General features: G+C 33.6%; 1 pseudogene; it reads left to right on the forward strand.

Annotated features, from left to right (window-relative positions):
- The first annotated feature begins 11 nt into the window (after nt 1–11).
- On the forward strand, nt 12–7,764 carry LOC125839968 (receptor-like protein 9DC3; annotated as a pseudogene).
- The last annotated feature ends 9,572 nt before the right edge of the window (nt 7,765–17,336 follow it).

The following is a 17,336-nucleotide window of genomic DNA, read 5'->3' on the forward strand; positions in this document are numbered from 1 at the left end:
TTAGTGTGAATAATCTCTCTGGAACTATCCCACCTGAAATTAGTAATCTCACTAATCTTGTCTATATAGACTTGCACACCAATCTGATTTCAGGCACAATCCCATCACAAATCGGGTCATTAGCCAAGCTCCAGAACATTTACATCTATGACAACCTTTTAAATGGTTCAATCCCACCTCATTGAGTAATTTGACCAACTTGTCTATTTTGTCTCTTTATCAGAATAATCTTTCTGGCTCGATTCCTATAGAAATAGGTTATTTAAGGTCTCTTACTTCTCTAGATTTGGGTACTAATTCTCTTAATGGTTCTATTCCTACTTCATTGGGAAATTTGACCAACTTATCTAGTTTGTTTCTTAATGGGAATCATCTTTCAGGGTTTATTCCTGCTTTATTGGGAAACTTGACCAGCCTTTCTATTCTGTATCTTCAGGAGAATAACCTTTCTGGCTCCATTCCTGAAGAAATAGGTTGTTTAAGGTCTCTTAGTCAACTAGTTTTGGCTAAGAATTCTCTAAGTGTTATTCCTGCTTCATTGGGAAATTTGACCAGCCTTTCTGTTCTGTACCTTTATCAGAATAACCTTTCTGGCTCCATTCCTGAAGAAATAGGTTACCTAAGGACTCTTAGTTATTTAGATTTCTCTACTAATTTTCTTAGTGGTTCTATTCCTACTTCTTTGGGGAATTTGAATGAGTTGTATCTTTTGTCTCTCTTTGCTAACAACCTTTCTGGTTCGATTCCAAGTGAGTTGGGGAATATAGGAAGACTTGTTACTATGTATTTAAATATTAATCAACTCATTGGTTCAATTCCGGATTCCTTGGGCAAATTGAGAAACTTGCAATGGATGTATCTCCACAACAACAATCTCACTAAGAAAATTCCTTCATCTTTCTGCAATTTGATGAAATTGGAAGTGGTGTATTTGGGGAGAAACAACTTGAGGGAGAAATTCCGCAATGTCTAGTCAATATTAGTGGACTCGAGGTATTGAAAATAGAAGATAATCTCGGTGAAGATATCCCTTCGTCTATTTGCAATCTAACGTCACTAAGGATTTTAGATTTGGGTAGAAACAATTTGAAGGGAGAAATTCCACAATGTTTTGGCAACATGGGTGGTCATCTTGAGGTTTTGGATATCCACCAAAACAATCTTTATGGGACTCTTCCAGAAACTTTTAGCAATGGAAGTGTACTCAGAAGCTTAGACTTGCATGACAATGAATTAGAAGGAAAAATCCCCCGATCTTTAGCCAATTGCAAAAACTTGGAAATTCTTGATTTAGGAGACAATAACTTCAACGACACATTTCCAATATGGTTTGAAACTTTGCCAAATCTGAAAGTTTTAAGCTTGAGATCGAACAAATTGCATGGGCCAATTAGAGCTTTAAGTAATGGAAACATGTTTTATGGCTTCGAATCATAGATCTTTCTTATAATGCTTTCACAGGAAACTTGTCGACTAGTCTATTTCAAAAACTGAAAGCCATGAGGACAATTGATCAAACAGCGAAGGTACCAACATATCTTGGTAAATCTGGAGAGAGAGATTACAATGATTCTGTAACAGTTTCAACGAAGGGAATGGAGTATGAACTGGATAGAATTTCGACACTTTTCAAGACTATCGATCTTTCAAGTAACAAATTTGAAGGACATATTCCAAGTAGTTTGGGAGATCTCATTGCACTTAGGGTGCTAAATTTATCTCATAACAGATTGCAAGGTAATATACCATCATCACTTGAAAGTTTATCTTTAGTCGAATCATTGGATCTTTCATTCAACCAGCTTTCAGGAGAGATACCACAACAACTTGTTGCTCTTACATTTCTTTCATTCTTAAATCTCTCTCACAATCATCTTCAAGGATGCATTCCTCAAGGACATCAATTTGGTACATTTCAAAATAATTCATATGAAGGTAATGATGGATTACAAGGATTTCCTGTTTCGAAAGGTTGTGGAAATAATTTGACACCAGAGACAAATAATAGGGATTATGAGTCAGATGATGAAGAAAGCGATTCTGAATTTATAAATGATTTTTGGAAAGCTGCTCTTATGGGATATGGAAGTGGGCTATGTATTGGAGTATCCATTATATATATCATGATCTCAACTGGAAATTTGAAATGGGTTGCAAGAATCATTGAAGGGTTGGAGTACAAAATATTATGCGACAGAGAAAAAGGCAGCAAAGTCAAAGGCACTAAAAATTTCAGGTATACAAGTGAATGATAGTTTGATCTATATATCTAAATTTTCATGTTGTTATATCCAAAGCATATTTCTTTTTCCACAATCAATTGGTAGAAGCAATAAAAATAGATTAAGTTTTTCAAAATAATAGTAGTAAGACTTACTTCTCTTGGTGTAAAAATAAAAATCAGATAATAAATAAATAAATTCCAACATGCATGCAGGTGCTTGGAGGAGCATTTGGTGGAATGCTCAACAGAGATGCAATAATATCATATGTTGCTAGCTTATTAGCTAGTTTTTACTTTTTTTGGTTTCTTTTAAAGTTGTATAAGTAAAGCCTTTTCTTCTTCCTTTTTCTATTAACTTGGGAAAAATGTAATGTTATGTACTTTGATGACATATCAAGTTTATGTAAGATATTAATGTATTCAATAAATGTTGTGTATTGGATGAATGTTTGCATTTCTTGGATTCAAGTATGAGAATACTTCCTGTCCCTATCTATATTTGTCCATTTTTTTTTTCTAATTTGATATCTTTTTACTTGTCATTTTTGATAAATCAAAAAGGATAATTTATTTTTTATATTGTATCCTCAATTTATTAACATTGAGTTAATTTCTTTGAAAAATGTAGTGAGTAAATATGTTTAAGACTCTATTGAACTCACTATTGCAATCATTGTTTTCTTAATAGGTGTGTCAAGTCAAAATTTATTGAAGTAAAACGGAACAGAAAGAATGTATATGTAGCCTTTGGCAGGTACAAAGTACCAAATAAAAATTTAAAAACACCTTCTGAAGATTCAAATTATTCAACAAGAAACCTCACTACCACCATCACATATAAAAATTAACACTAACATACATTAAAGTTGTGAGACTTCAATATTACACTACTTAAAATATCACTATATTTTTTCCTACAAAATTTTCTATCTAAAAATATTCAATGGCTATTCCATCGATAATTAGAGATTGAATCGGTATGAAAAGAAAAAATAGAAATTGTTTCATATGGAAAAATCAGAAAGCTTACTTGTTATATGCGTTGGGAAATACTCTCTCTGTCTCAATTTATGTGACACTTTTCATTTTTCGAGAGTCAAACAGATTAAGTTTGACCAGAAATTTGCGCGTGGAATCTTCAATTTTTTTTAAAATGAAATTTATATATTTGTGAACTATGTAAAAAGGTTTTAAGTCACAATAATTGGCAATTTAAAATAATTAAAAGATATATGCAAAATTTATGATCAAAGATAGACTTGTTTGAATTTCAAAATCAGAAAAGTGCCACAAAAATTGGGATGGAGGAAGTAATGGAAATTGGTGATGGTATTCATATAAGAATTGTGTATGGTAATTTAATGATGTGAACTTGCTAAACAACTTGGATTAAAAATTAGAATCTTGTTGATTTGTGTGACTTGATTATGTTGTGGCAATTGACCGAATGAGATGAACACTTAATGATATGCTTTGATTAATTGTTGTTGGATATTAGTGTTGAATTATCATCCTCATATTTGATCAATGCACTATTATGTAATGCACTATTATGTTTGCATTTATGTTGTACCACTGTTGTGATGATATTGGTGAGGATGAGAGGAAATAGGAATTTGGCCCCACGTCCATGGTGGAAACATTGAGTGGAAATAGGGAATGAGCCACATATTTTTGGCAGATTCATTGAGATAAAATTGGGATCGGGCCACACGCCTATGGCAGATGCATGAACTAGGAAGTCCCCTATGGGTTTCGAATTGAGATTCAACGGAAGTGTATTGTAGGACAGACACTTTACTTGACGTATCATTGCATTGCACATCATTACCATTTGTGAAGTTATGATCATTTTTATGAGACTTTCGATTGATGTACTTGATACTTGATCGTGACTGATCTGTACTTGTTGAGATGTTACTATTGAACTATGTGTTCCGTGATTTATAGATTGTTAGGTTGGGTTGATTTATGTGTAGGTTGTAGTTTGTGGAAGTTTGGTTGGAATGAAAGGAGTGCTCGTATTCTGCTTTGCTTGACTTAGCGTTTAGTAGTTTGTTTGTTGAGTACCATGTGGTTTGGTACTTACTCCTTACTTCTACACTTGTGTAGGTCACGAGCCCAGATCTATGTGATTATCCTTCTTCTCTACTTCGTCCGAGGCTTTTGTGGACACTTGAGAGGTACGTAGTTGCTTGTCATCTCAACAAGCCGTCTTGTTCCTTTATTATGTTCTTGTTCTACTCTAGAAACAAAGACATTTGAGACTTGTAATTTTTTTCAATTCAATTGTAATAGTGGCTTGTACATGTGACAACCAGATTTTGGGGGTATTTTTGAGTTGATTAAGTTATCCGCATTTATGCCATTGATATTTTAATTTCCGCTTTTCTATCGTTATGTTTTGGATTTTCGACTTACTTGTCATGGTGGGATAAGACGAGTGCCTCGTTACAAAAAACATGCATCCATAAGCTTTGTGTATTATTAGTACCTTGTTAATTCAATACACTTTAGCCTATGTATATCTAATATTTGTATCAGTTATACGCTTTATTGTGTATTGAGGTGTGTATTACTAATACCATAGATTTTTATGTACTAGTAATACAAAAGGTTTCAAGACATGTATTAGATTGATTAATGGCATAATAACCCTTCAAATCCTTCTCAACACATTTTCTATTTTCCAAAGCTATAGAGTGTGGAGGGTATTATCCTAAACAAATATTTTTTTATAGAAGTTATGCAATGTGTTTTATTAATGCAAGTATTACTAATACAAGCATTATGAATACATGTATTACTAACACACTCTATTTAGCTTTATTTTTATGATCCCAGAATGTAGAACCAATGCTTACCTAACAAGATATTAATAATACAAAAGGTTAATACATGCATTATTTTTTCCAATAAACTCTACCAAACGACATGAAAAATTTGTGTTTTGCTTGTTTTCTTCTATTTCTTCGATAAGAAAAACAATAATTTTATACAAAGAGAGCCAAACTTGACGTTTCCCATAAGATTTGGGCATTGACTTGAGATGACAACATTTTCCAAATTTTGAATTGATTGATTATTTGTTATGAATAAATTGTACGATCAGTAATTTATTTCATAGAAGAAAGTTAGAATTTGTGTCCCTCAAATTGAAGACATTATGTATATAGAGATAATTATTTTCCCTACCTAATTGTTGAGCCAATTTTTGACTAAGTCTACCCTATCATTATCATAGTCAACCCATTGCATTATGTATATGGAGATAATTATTTTCCCTACCTAATTGTTGAGCCAATTTTTTACTAAGTCTACCCTATCATTATCTATAGTCAACCCATTTGAGTCTTTAAGCATACTTTGTATTGAGAGTTATTTCAATGTTTAAAGTGTCTTGATGATTCAGATAGGTAGGAGTAAACCTATTTGATTTGTATAGCGAGGTGGGTGCTATATTAATTTGTGTGTCTAATAGTTGTTTGAGGAGGAACATGTTAGTGCAAAGTTTTAATGATAAACATTTTAATGCGTTTCAAGGTTAGCTGATCATCAAAAAGGAAAGAATCCAAAATAGAGATACAAGATCATGCTGCTTAAATCAAGGAAGATTACCAAACAAGACAATTGAAGACCAACAATCAAGGAAGCTGAAATACAGAGAACATAAATCAAGGCAGATCTTAAATTAAATAAGATCAATCAAGGAAGCCTAAATCAAAGCAGATTCCAAACGGCTACATCTCAATTAAGGAAGGTGAAGATTATGAAAAATCTCCAACGGCTATTGAAGATTGAAGAATCGAGGCTGTTTACTCAAAAAGATATAGTTGGGGAAATGACTTAGTTTTCGAAAAACCGATTAAACTTATGGTTTAAGAGAAATCGGGTTTCCAAAAGGACAGAGTCGCCACTTAATTTTTAGTAAAAAAAAATCAAGAAAAAATTAAAGGTTTTCAAAAGATTTAAACAGATAAAATCAATTGAAAATAAAAGGGTTCGAAGTTCAATGTACATTCCGAGAAGGTGTTAGGCCCTCGGAATGCCCGCTAACTCGCGGTTGACCGGCGATTTGACTAAAATAACTTTGACTAATTTTTGAAATTTAACTAAGCAAAAAAAAAAAAAAAGGAAACTCATTTATTTTTATTATTATTATTTTTATTATCTTTAGGAAGATGGGACTAAATGGGATTTTCCTAAGGGGAAATAACTTGAGTTTCGACATGACTAATATTAAAATAGAGCTAAATAGTAAAAAATACATAAGAAAAAATAAATATTTAACTCTGAATATAAAAAGAGACGGCTATCTTCGGGGAATTAATTAAGTTAAACCAAAGATCAAATAAATATGGTAGTCAAATATAATAAAACAAATAAGAGCAAGGAAATGAGTATCCAAATTTGGGCCTTATCTTGGACCTGCTGAAATAATTGGTTGAGGCCTTGGGCCCATTTTTTTACTTTGAGCGAATTATATACACTGAGTGTATATAGACGTATACGGAATGATTTTCAGCCCGAATGTCTACATTTGTTCCCGTATATTCATTATGCCTATATTCTCGCATTTTTCAGCCTGCAGTTCCAACTTTCCACTCGTATTTTCACGTTCTGACCCTTATATCAGTGTATAAAGGCTGTGTTAAGCTGTTTTCAGCCTTTCAGAATCTGTAATTTTAATTTTTTCAGCCCATATTTATCATTTTTCGACCTTGTACACCTGTTCGTCAACTTCCAATCGACAAGGTTGACTCGATAAAGAGATTTGAGCTTTCACGGCTCATCTCGGAAATGCAAAGAGAGAATCCACAAGGACTCGGACATATTTCATAGCAAGCAAAAGAAAGACAAAATCAAGTTAGCAAGGGAAAACCAATCTTAAATAATAACAAAGAAAACATAACTTAGAAGAAGAAAATTCAAGATAACTACACACAAATGAGAGAAAAGCAATTAACAATTTGCTAGACTTTAGGCTCAAACTCAAATTGGAAAATGGCCACACAAATAGCAGATAAAAATATAAAGCCAAAACTCAATACATACGACCAAATTGAACAAAGATAAGCTCAATAGAAGAACACATACAAAAGGGTAGTTGGTTGGCAAAGACCTAGCTAAAACTATATATATAAGTAAAAAATGATTAACTTTGACAAGAAAGCTACTGCCTCAAGAAAATCAAAGTCAAACCTCACATTGTATCTCACTAATGCATATTCAAATCACAGTGAATGAACCAAATACATGACACAAGAAATCTAGAAATCATGTCAATGAGATAGCTAACATTACTTAAATCGCAACTACTCGTAGCAAAGAGTCAAAACAATTAGAAAGAAAGCGACAATTTATATCTCTTTTTCTTTTTATTGAAACATTAACTAATACTGAATCACCAAAACAATCATAAGATGAAAAAGGATAGCAACTTTGAAATAGCAAAGAAAGTAGAAATAAACAAAATTCAAGATCTGGAGAGAAAAAGAGACAACAGACGGATAGAGAACTACAAGTATGAGGAGCCTTAGAGACATTAATCACGGAAAATCAAGTCATCAAATCGAACTGATTTCTATCGTCACATAATGAACATGATTATAACGCTTTAAAGAGAGTAATATTGATATTCAGCTCATATCTAGGCACATTCCAAGAGACATGGACATTTTTTCTAAACAACCAATGAAATCTTAAAGTATGTGAGTATTAAGACGATTCATAATGACATAAGAGACGAGTACAAATCGAGGTACTTGAAATTCATAATAGGAATGAGTACAACAGAAGTATTCACAATAATCTAAAACAGTAGACATAATACAAGTTATTGGACTAACAAAATGACCGAATGGAAATCGCTAAAAAGAATAGTTACAACTAAATTCATTTTGAGAAAATGATTGGCAAGTTAAACTAAAGTAAATCGAGGTTGGAATTTTATTTTATTTTTACCTTTTTGAGGGCAGCGAGCTGAGGCGAGGACGAGCGGAGAACGATTCCACCACTACAAGGAGATTCCTATCACGCAAGCTAGACTCGGGCAGCAAACAAGGAGTCCAAACGAAAACCCGAACAATGAAGTTCCCAAAACTTTAGACTAGAAAATTTCCAAGAATTTCTTTGATATAAATTCGACTATACCGAATTCTTTTGGAAGCTATTCTTTTTGTAGGTAAATGGTAGCCAAACCTTTTTGTATTTTATTTTATTTTTTTGCTCAATTTCTCCTCCCCCCTAACATTGAAAAAGAAAAAAAGTTTATATAGAGGGAGACTAGGGCTAATTTTGGGGTGGAAACGGATAGAAATATTTTTAGGGATTTTGAATTCAAAATTCCAATTTCTTTCAAAGGATAAGGAATATGCTATGATGCTTTCGAATCTTTCAAATTCTTCAACAAACTTGAACGGAAAAATGAGCTCAACCGTCGATTCTGAGCCAAGGACGGTCGAGATGATGAGATTGGGACACGTTGGATGATGAAGGACGAGTTTCCAACGTTCTTTGTACGAACGGATAAGAAAGGCGAGGGAGAGGGACGCGCTTCGGGTCGATTTGCTGGGCTGCGATGCTGTTGCGATGTTGCTGGACTGCTGGTGCGTTTTTGGGTTTCTTCGCCTGAAAAAGAAGAAGAAACGAGGTGGGTCTAATTTGTTTGGTATTGTATGTTGCTGCTGAAGTTGTATTGATGGGTTGGGTCTCTTAAGAATGGAATTTGGGCTGGGAATTGGAATGGGAATGTGGGCTGCTGCTAAGGTAAAAATAATGGGCTGTTGATCTTGGAAGTAAGGCCCAAGTTTGGTCTCAAGAAAAGAATTGGGTGCAAGGTGGGAAATGGGTTAAAATTGTAATGAAATGGCTAGATTTTAAATTGAGGATTTGGCCAAAAGAATTGCAATTATAATCGATTAGGATTACGAATTTAACCAAATCAGATTTACTTGGAGAATGTGGCTAAAAATATAAATAAATAAATAAATAAGATAAATTTAATGTTAATTAATTAACGAGCTTCTTATTCTTAACGAAATAAAATAATTAACTTGATAATAATATAATTAACTTAAACATGAACTAATTAATTCAAAAATCGTAATTATGATTTAAATTAAACTAAGTTAGTAAGACACTTAGCTAAAAAGAAATAAAAATCTTTTGATATGATTTTCAAATATTTATAAAATATACTAATTAGACACATAATTATATAATAATTAACTTAATCATAAACTAATTAACTCGAAATATAAGTTATTAATTAATTTAAACCAAATAGCCGAATATTTAAATAAAACTAAAATCGTTTTGAGACAATTTTCGAACATTCATAAAATATACTAATTAGACACATAATTATATAAAATATCATGTTTATTATTTTAAAATTTATAAAAATGACAAAACTACTTAAAATGACTTGAAAATTATTTTGAATTTTATAAAGCTAATTATTTCAAATTGTTTAGAATTTTAAGAAGCTCGGGAATTAATTACTATCGGGAGAGGGTAAATTGGGTGTCAACAGAGGCTAACGGCTAGCAAAAGATCTCAAGTAAATTGAGGCTAAATCAATAGAAATGAAGATTAGCCTTAATCTTTATTCTTGGAAAATAAGGATTCCTTAACTTCTTTTCCAAGGATCAAATCTCTTGGGTTGCCATCTCTTCACAAGAATGATTCAAGCCTAGACGCTATAAATATGCTCCATCTACAAACTGACAAAGTGTACAATCGAATCGGAATCATCTCAACACTCCCTACTCTACTTTTGATAAGCATTGTATTACTTAGTTTTACTGTTTAAAAAAAAAAAAAAAAAAAGAAATATTGTTGGTAAGGCGTTGTATCAAACAAAAGAGTGAAAAGAAACTGAGTATAAACTGTGAAGTCACACTCAACTTTGTACTCACATCAAAAGTTACCAAGTCTAGAAGAGAACACCTTTGCAACCCAAGGGTACTGGACGTAAGATCCACTTTGGATCCCAACCAGTATAAAAATTCTTGTGTCAAGTTTACTTTAGGCAGTTTTGATTCTATTCATACCTGTTAGCAACATGTAGTCGACTGAGGTTTCTCTCAAGTCAACTACTAACAAAAGAAGATCGAAAAAAATGGCAATTCACCCCCCTCTTGCACTTTAAAAACAAAGGTTAAAGTATGGAGTGGTGATATTGTGCGATTTACGCTCATTGTAATCATATTTTTTTCTTGTTTTGATTTACGCTCATGCAGGGTGTTTTGTGCATTGTAGATGAAATATAGAAATATGTGATGGGTCGCTTATGTAATATAACAAGTGTAAACATTTGGAGGTCGAATCCCGCACAGAATTGTGACTGAAAAATATTTAAGAGAAACTATAACTACATAGTTAATATTGATGTAATATACCACAAATAAAATAAATTACAGGTGAAATAAAATCAACAAAAATATAATTAAATCTTAAGGCTGAGGCGCGGATATCTTGCTCTCTTTAAGGAGATTCAATCCCACTGCGGCATAATCTACACCAATCCAGCAGTATCACTCTTGACTTGTCCCCTCCAGGATACAACAGCCCAACAACGTCGTACAACTCAAGCAACTCCGGATTAGTTGAAGAGTCCAAAGCTCCACAAAAAGAATACCTTCCTTCAACATATAATACTCTTTTTTGTATAGTGAATATAGTTGAAGACTTGGAATATTTTTTTGTCTCAACTCTCTCTTTCACTACACTAACCTCAATATAAATTTCTCATCTTTCTTACATTATTTTCACACTTCTACTTGGGATGCTTCACAAAGTAAAAACACCACTATTTATAGGTGAAGAAGTCTTTCATATAATCAATTGGTAGAATAATGAGGGGTAGTGATGTGGCTAGATGTTACATGAGTTACAAGAAACTAATGGTCATATGAGTTACAAGAAACTAATGACCATGAGAGTTACAAGAACTAATGGTCATATGAGTTACAAGACACTAATGACCATGAGAGTTACAACAACTAATTGTCACGCCCTGAGCCTACACCCTGGGCGAGACCAGCACCCGGAGACCATTTCTGGCCCCAAGCGAACCCTTGACCTAGCTTTCTTAACTCAGCGGAAACCTAACTCAACAGAATAACTCAATGCAAACGCAAGGATTCAAAACAACTTAACTTATAACATCTGGCCACAAAGGCAACTCGAATCTCAAAATAGGATATTTACATATATACATAGATGAGAGACTCAAAACTAACTGACTGACTGTCTATGAAGCCTCTATAATACTGAGATGGATGTTGGGACAGACCCGGCAACATCCTAATGAAGCAAAACTAAGAGAACAAAACAACCTAGTCCTCCGGAAAACAAGGAGGCTCACCACTGACTCTGGAGTGCTCAACTGGATCAACGGCGGCTGGATGCTGATGATTCGGGGTACTTGTATCTGCATCGACATAAGATGCAGGCCAACTGGCATCAGTACATTGAATGTACGAGTATGCGAGATGGAAAGCTAAGCACAACTTTAAGCTTGAAAGAGTACAAGAGAACACTTACCTTGGCTCTGTTCGACTCATGAATAACTGAACTCAATATATAAAGCAATAAGACACATGCAATATATAAAAGCTTGTAAATAGTGTAAACAACTTAGCTCGTTAATGATAAAACAATAACAAACTCAACTTTACTTATATAAAAGTAATATAACTTTAGTGGGAGATTCTTTAACCGACAATCACCACCATGAGCCCTAGTGGTGATACAACGTTTTACCTCACGTTGCCCAAGGACCATCCTATACCTGGCCGTGATATAGGAAGCTATCTTTACTAAGTGGATCCACTAGCTTAACTTTCGTGATCATCTAAAAAGTATGACCCGAGAAAATCCCATGTTGGCCGCATGGTTCTTATGGAGAGTTGAGTTAATATGAACTCGTGTCCCCAACTCGGTGCTCAAGACTACTCCCAAAAATATACTTTAGCTCATAAGTGTTTTAAACACATCTTTCTTTAGTTGAGATAATTGCTCAAAATCTAGCCCAAAGGCTCTCTTGGAATCGATGTTCCTTTCTTACTCAAATGTAAAAACATTTAGAAACTTCTTTGGGAAATACATAGTTCCCTAATAACTTTTGAGAAATGGACTCGACTTTATGCTCTTGACTTAACTTGAAACTTGAGACTCTTTACTTACTTGAACTCTATACTCTTTACTCGACTTGAACTTGAACCTTAAACGAAGGTAAAACGTTTAATAACGACTCTTGAAAAGCTTTAGAGACTTCTTGACTTACTTCTTAACTTTGCTTGACTTGACTCTAACTTCCTTAACTTCGATCCTAACTTGCCTTGAATTGAACTATGGATTCAAGGTATATGATCACATGTTTATGGATGAGTTCGGGATGTCTAAATGTACCTTAGAGTGTTGGAAACAACTATAAAACATAGGTACAATACCAAGGAACATGCATGAGAAAGTGTGAAAGAATGGGGGAACTTGGCGTCCTTGGCGCTCTGCAAGGCGCGGAGCGCCAGCCCTTGAAGCTCAGAAGGGACCTGCTGGCGCTGCTAGGCGCCGCCCCAAAGGCTGGACTTCAGAGTCCCTTTTGGGGCGCGCTGGCAGGCGCGACGCGCCAGCCCCTTGCCCAGAAAATCGACTTTTCTCCCTCTTTTTCCCAACTCTAAACCACCTAACTTCAATGGATTCAACCCCAAACACTAAGGATCATAAAATCCCTCAACATACAAGAGATTCAACTCAAAACACAACCAAATCATGTCCCACAACCAACAAGAACTTCAACAACACAATCAACAACAAACCCAACAACTTCAACAACATAACCAATCTTTTCTCGAAAATAAAACGAGTTTGGTGTGTGGGGGAAAGGATCAACCCAACACTAAGAACTCACATACCTAGTAGGGATCACCCCCGACGATATCCACGACGATCCTTGACGAAACTTGCTTGATCTCCTCTTCTTCTCTTCTTCCTCTTCTTCTCCTCTTCACTCTCAAGCCCTAGCTCTCACTCTTTAAAATGGGACAAAATGATCCAAAAATCAGCCTAACACACAATATAACCCCAAAAGAAATAGCTAGGGAAAAGACCAAAATGCCCTTAAAATTTCCGGACGGATTCCCTGCCAACTGCAACTTTCAAAGGGCATAACTCACCCATACGAACTCAGAATCGAGCAAACTCCGTTGCGTTGAAAGATCATTCCACAAGCTTCGCAACCATAACTGGAACTACTCCTAAATAATCCTGAGCTAGGAGTTTTGACTGCTCAAAGTCGGCCAAAACTCACTGATTTCTACAGTTAACCAATTTTCCAGATTTTTGAATTCCTTCCAAAAATGACTATTTCCGATTTCCAGCTTCTCTATAGTTATTTCAAATTGTCAGATGTTACACTAATGGTCATATAAGTTACAACAACCACTAGTCATCTTCTACCACAATTTGTACCCATTAACATATGCACTTAATAATTTTTATTTTAATAAAAAAAATGCATAAAACACCAACATTCTCCCACTCATTTTACTATTAAAATAGGAGAGTTCACCAATTTAGTTGAAGGTAGACTATTATGCATAATGAATGCAGTGGCAGAGCCAGAATTTTCAATAAGGGGATTCAAAATCGGTAGAAATAGGCACACGAAGTAGCCGAAAGGGGTTCGACATCTACTATATATACATAAAAAATATTTTAACCATGTATAAAATAATATAATTTTCCACCGAAGGGGGTACAAGGTGGCTCCGCCCCTAAATGAAGGTGTGCTCTGCATTGAACCTTCACTTAGTAAAACAATAATCTTTACTCTAGAGTCAATAGTGGTCTCAGACTTGAACTATGACTGCTTAAGGGATATAAAGTATCATTGCTTACACGCAATAATCAAGGTGTTGACACAAGCTTTAATAGCCAGCACATTACGGCCTTGTGTTATCCCAGTTTTCATGAATGATTTTTAGAACAAGCTCATTCTCATAGAAAGCGGCCTACTTTCACACTCACATAGGTGAAATCTTTCAAGGGTGCTCCTATAATTTGACACTTCACTCGTACGAGATATAGACTTTCATTAAGAGTTCAAAACTCAACCTCCACAATCATTATAGGATGAATTCACTTACATCATAGAGATTAAATAAAATTAATAATAGTGTATTTCACAACATGTCATCATATGATTCGCTCTTCCCATTAAACCTGGTTATAGGTTCTCTAGTCCCCAGGTTGGGTTTCCTCAAATATGACTCAGAATTATTATTTTTGCTTCAATTTCATCCCCTTGATGTCCCCAGGTTGGGTTTCCTCAAATTGTCACAAATTTTATCACAATTAATATTGATGGTATACCAGTGATCAATATGATCTCACAATATTGTGTTTTCTCCTCATGAGTCTGAAAATTATCATTCTAATAATGATTTTGTACTCTACCATTATATTGGTGCTATCACAATTAATCAAAATTAGAAACATTAATTTCTAAAAATAAAGTGTTTGATATAGTAAAATCAATTCATTTTTTCACTAGTTGTTGTTGACATCCTTTGAGAGGGAGCAACGTCGCGGTGACTCAATTTTAAAGATTTAAAAGAATTTAAAAAGGGGTAAAAAGGGTGAAAGGGTAAAGGGAGTCGCCATCTAATTTTAGGAAAACTAGGAAAATAATTAATTAATGGGAAATTTGTATGAAATAGCAAACTATTAATTCAAATTAAATGTTATAGTCATAGTTTATTTTATTTGTAGTTCGCAGCAAACATCCCTTTTTTTGTCATCTGATTCGGTATACAATTAGCCATTTTCGGTATACAATTAGTCATTTTATACATTTCGGTATAAAATGTATAAAATGCGTTTGTTTTTGTATAAAGCGAGAGAAAAGTGTATATACAAATACAAATACATATATTTTCGTCCTATACACTTATAATTATACAAATACAGATCTTGTTATAAAAATTACAATGTATAAATGAATTTATACAAAACTGAACAATTTGTATAAAAATTGGATGTATCTAGCGAATTATACAAATCAAAAGCTCCATAGCAAACATAAAATTTTCTATGGAGTGAAATTATACTAACTATAGCTATAACATACAATATGGTTTTTATGTTTGTTATATGTGAAAATTGCTCATAATTAATTAACTTAAAATAATGTCTACGAAATCAATAGATTCTAGGTAAGGGGTTCAAGTTATTTCGAAAGGAAGGTGTTAGGCATCCTTCGAAATCCACAACTGTGGGTCCCGACTGAATTCATTTTTTTTCAAATTGAGGAGGAGATAAAAACAAATATACAAGTATAACAAACATGTGATATACACAAGTAATAAAATAAACCAATAATGTAAGAAACAACCTAAGGTTTGCCTAACATATATATATATACAAGATAATGAATAAAGAATATAATTCGAACTTCATTCGAATAGCTTCAATGGGAAGCAACTCCGTGTACCTGTAAAAACACTTAGTAAAAGCGTTAGTAATAAATAAATATGGCTCTAACATTTTTAACAAAGGTTTGTAAATATTTTCTATTAAATTAACGACAAATTACAGTGAGCAAAGAACATGGACACTCATCAACGATAATATATTAAAATAATGAAGATTTGAAGCAACATTGATAACCATCAAATGTAGGCAGCAACAAACAAAACTTATATATCCACCATAACAAATAATATTAAAAAAATGATAAAAAGAAATAATAACTAAATAATAATAATAATAATCATCATATCATATATATATATAAAAGAGAACCCTAGGCCCGCCTACGTGGCGCCACCACAAAGCAGAATTTTCTTTTAATTTATTTATTTCCAAAACTAGCTTTCCCCTTTCATGAAAAATTATGACTTTTATGAAAAGTTGCGACTTTTATGAAGAGTTGAAACTTTTATGAAAAGTTGCGACTTTAATGAAGAGTGTGACTTTTATGAAAGGTTGTGACCTATCCGAAGGGTTGCAACTTTTCCAAATAGTTGTAACCTTTCCGATAAGGCACAATAAACATTTGTTCACACTACCCTTGTTGTCTATAAATAGAGGAATTTCCTCTCATTTTAAAACAACGAAAATTCTTAACCTCCTCTTCTTTTTCTTCTGCACAATTAAATATTTGTGTACTATGTTCCTATTGAGTGGCTCACTGACACCATTGCTTATGTTACAGATATTGGTATGTATTTTTACAGTCATCAATTTATGCTTATGTTATTAAGGATATATGATAAGATGTTATAATTTTCATTTTCCTTTACATTATTAATGTTGTTACTACGTAATCTTGTATATAAGATAATAAAGTGTTTTAGTTTTGATGAATGATAGGTTTCAAGTATTATTTTATAAATACCGTCATATTAAATACCCGCGCTTCGCACGGGTAATTTTACTAGTAATAGAATAATAATAAAAAGCAACAACTGTAATATAAAACACAGTAAAAATTATGAAGGTGATTTAGTGTAACACCCCAGAAATTTTTTGAACTAAGACTCAAACCGTTCTTCGTAGTGAGTGAGATTTTACCAAGGGATTTAAAATTTCTTAAGTGTTAAGGTCACTAGATGTAGCACCTTGAGTTTCAAAAAGAATTAAATTGGAAATAGCAAAATCTGAAATTTTGCAAGTTATGCTTAAGTATGAGTTTTGGGTCGACTTCAAATGACCATAACTCCTATCTCAGGATGAATTAGGTATGCTACCAGATATCGTAGAGAAGATCTTTGAATTATATTTCCAACGCCATGGAGTTTGCTATGTTTCGAGGTCGGATGAGTGAGATATGACCTTTTGAAGATAGGCTGCCCAGTTAAGGAAGGTTAGCCGAAAATAGAGAAGGGTATTTTGGTCTTTTCCTTACCCAGATTTAATTCGATTTTTAGTAATATTTTAAGGGTCTAATCCTATTAGGTTCAGTTTTATAATCCTAAAATTAGCCTAGGGTTTTAGTTGAGAGTTCAAGAAGAGAAAAGAAGAAGAGAAGAGGAGAAAAGAGGAGAGGATCAAGCGTTCGTCGAGATTCTTGCGTGTTGTAGCGGATTTTCGCCATGGGTTT

This window comes from Solanum verrucosum, unplaced genomic scaffold, assembly GCF_900185275.1.
Source record: "Solanum verrucosum unplaced genomic scaffold, falcon-dt-bn FXZP01000997.1, whole genome shotgun sequence".
In the NCBI taxonomy this organism is placed as follows: domain Eukaryota; kingdom Viridiplantae; phylum Streptophyta; class Magnoliopsida; order Solanales; family Solanaceae; genus Solanum; species Solanum verrucosum.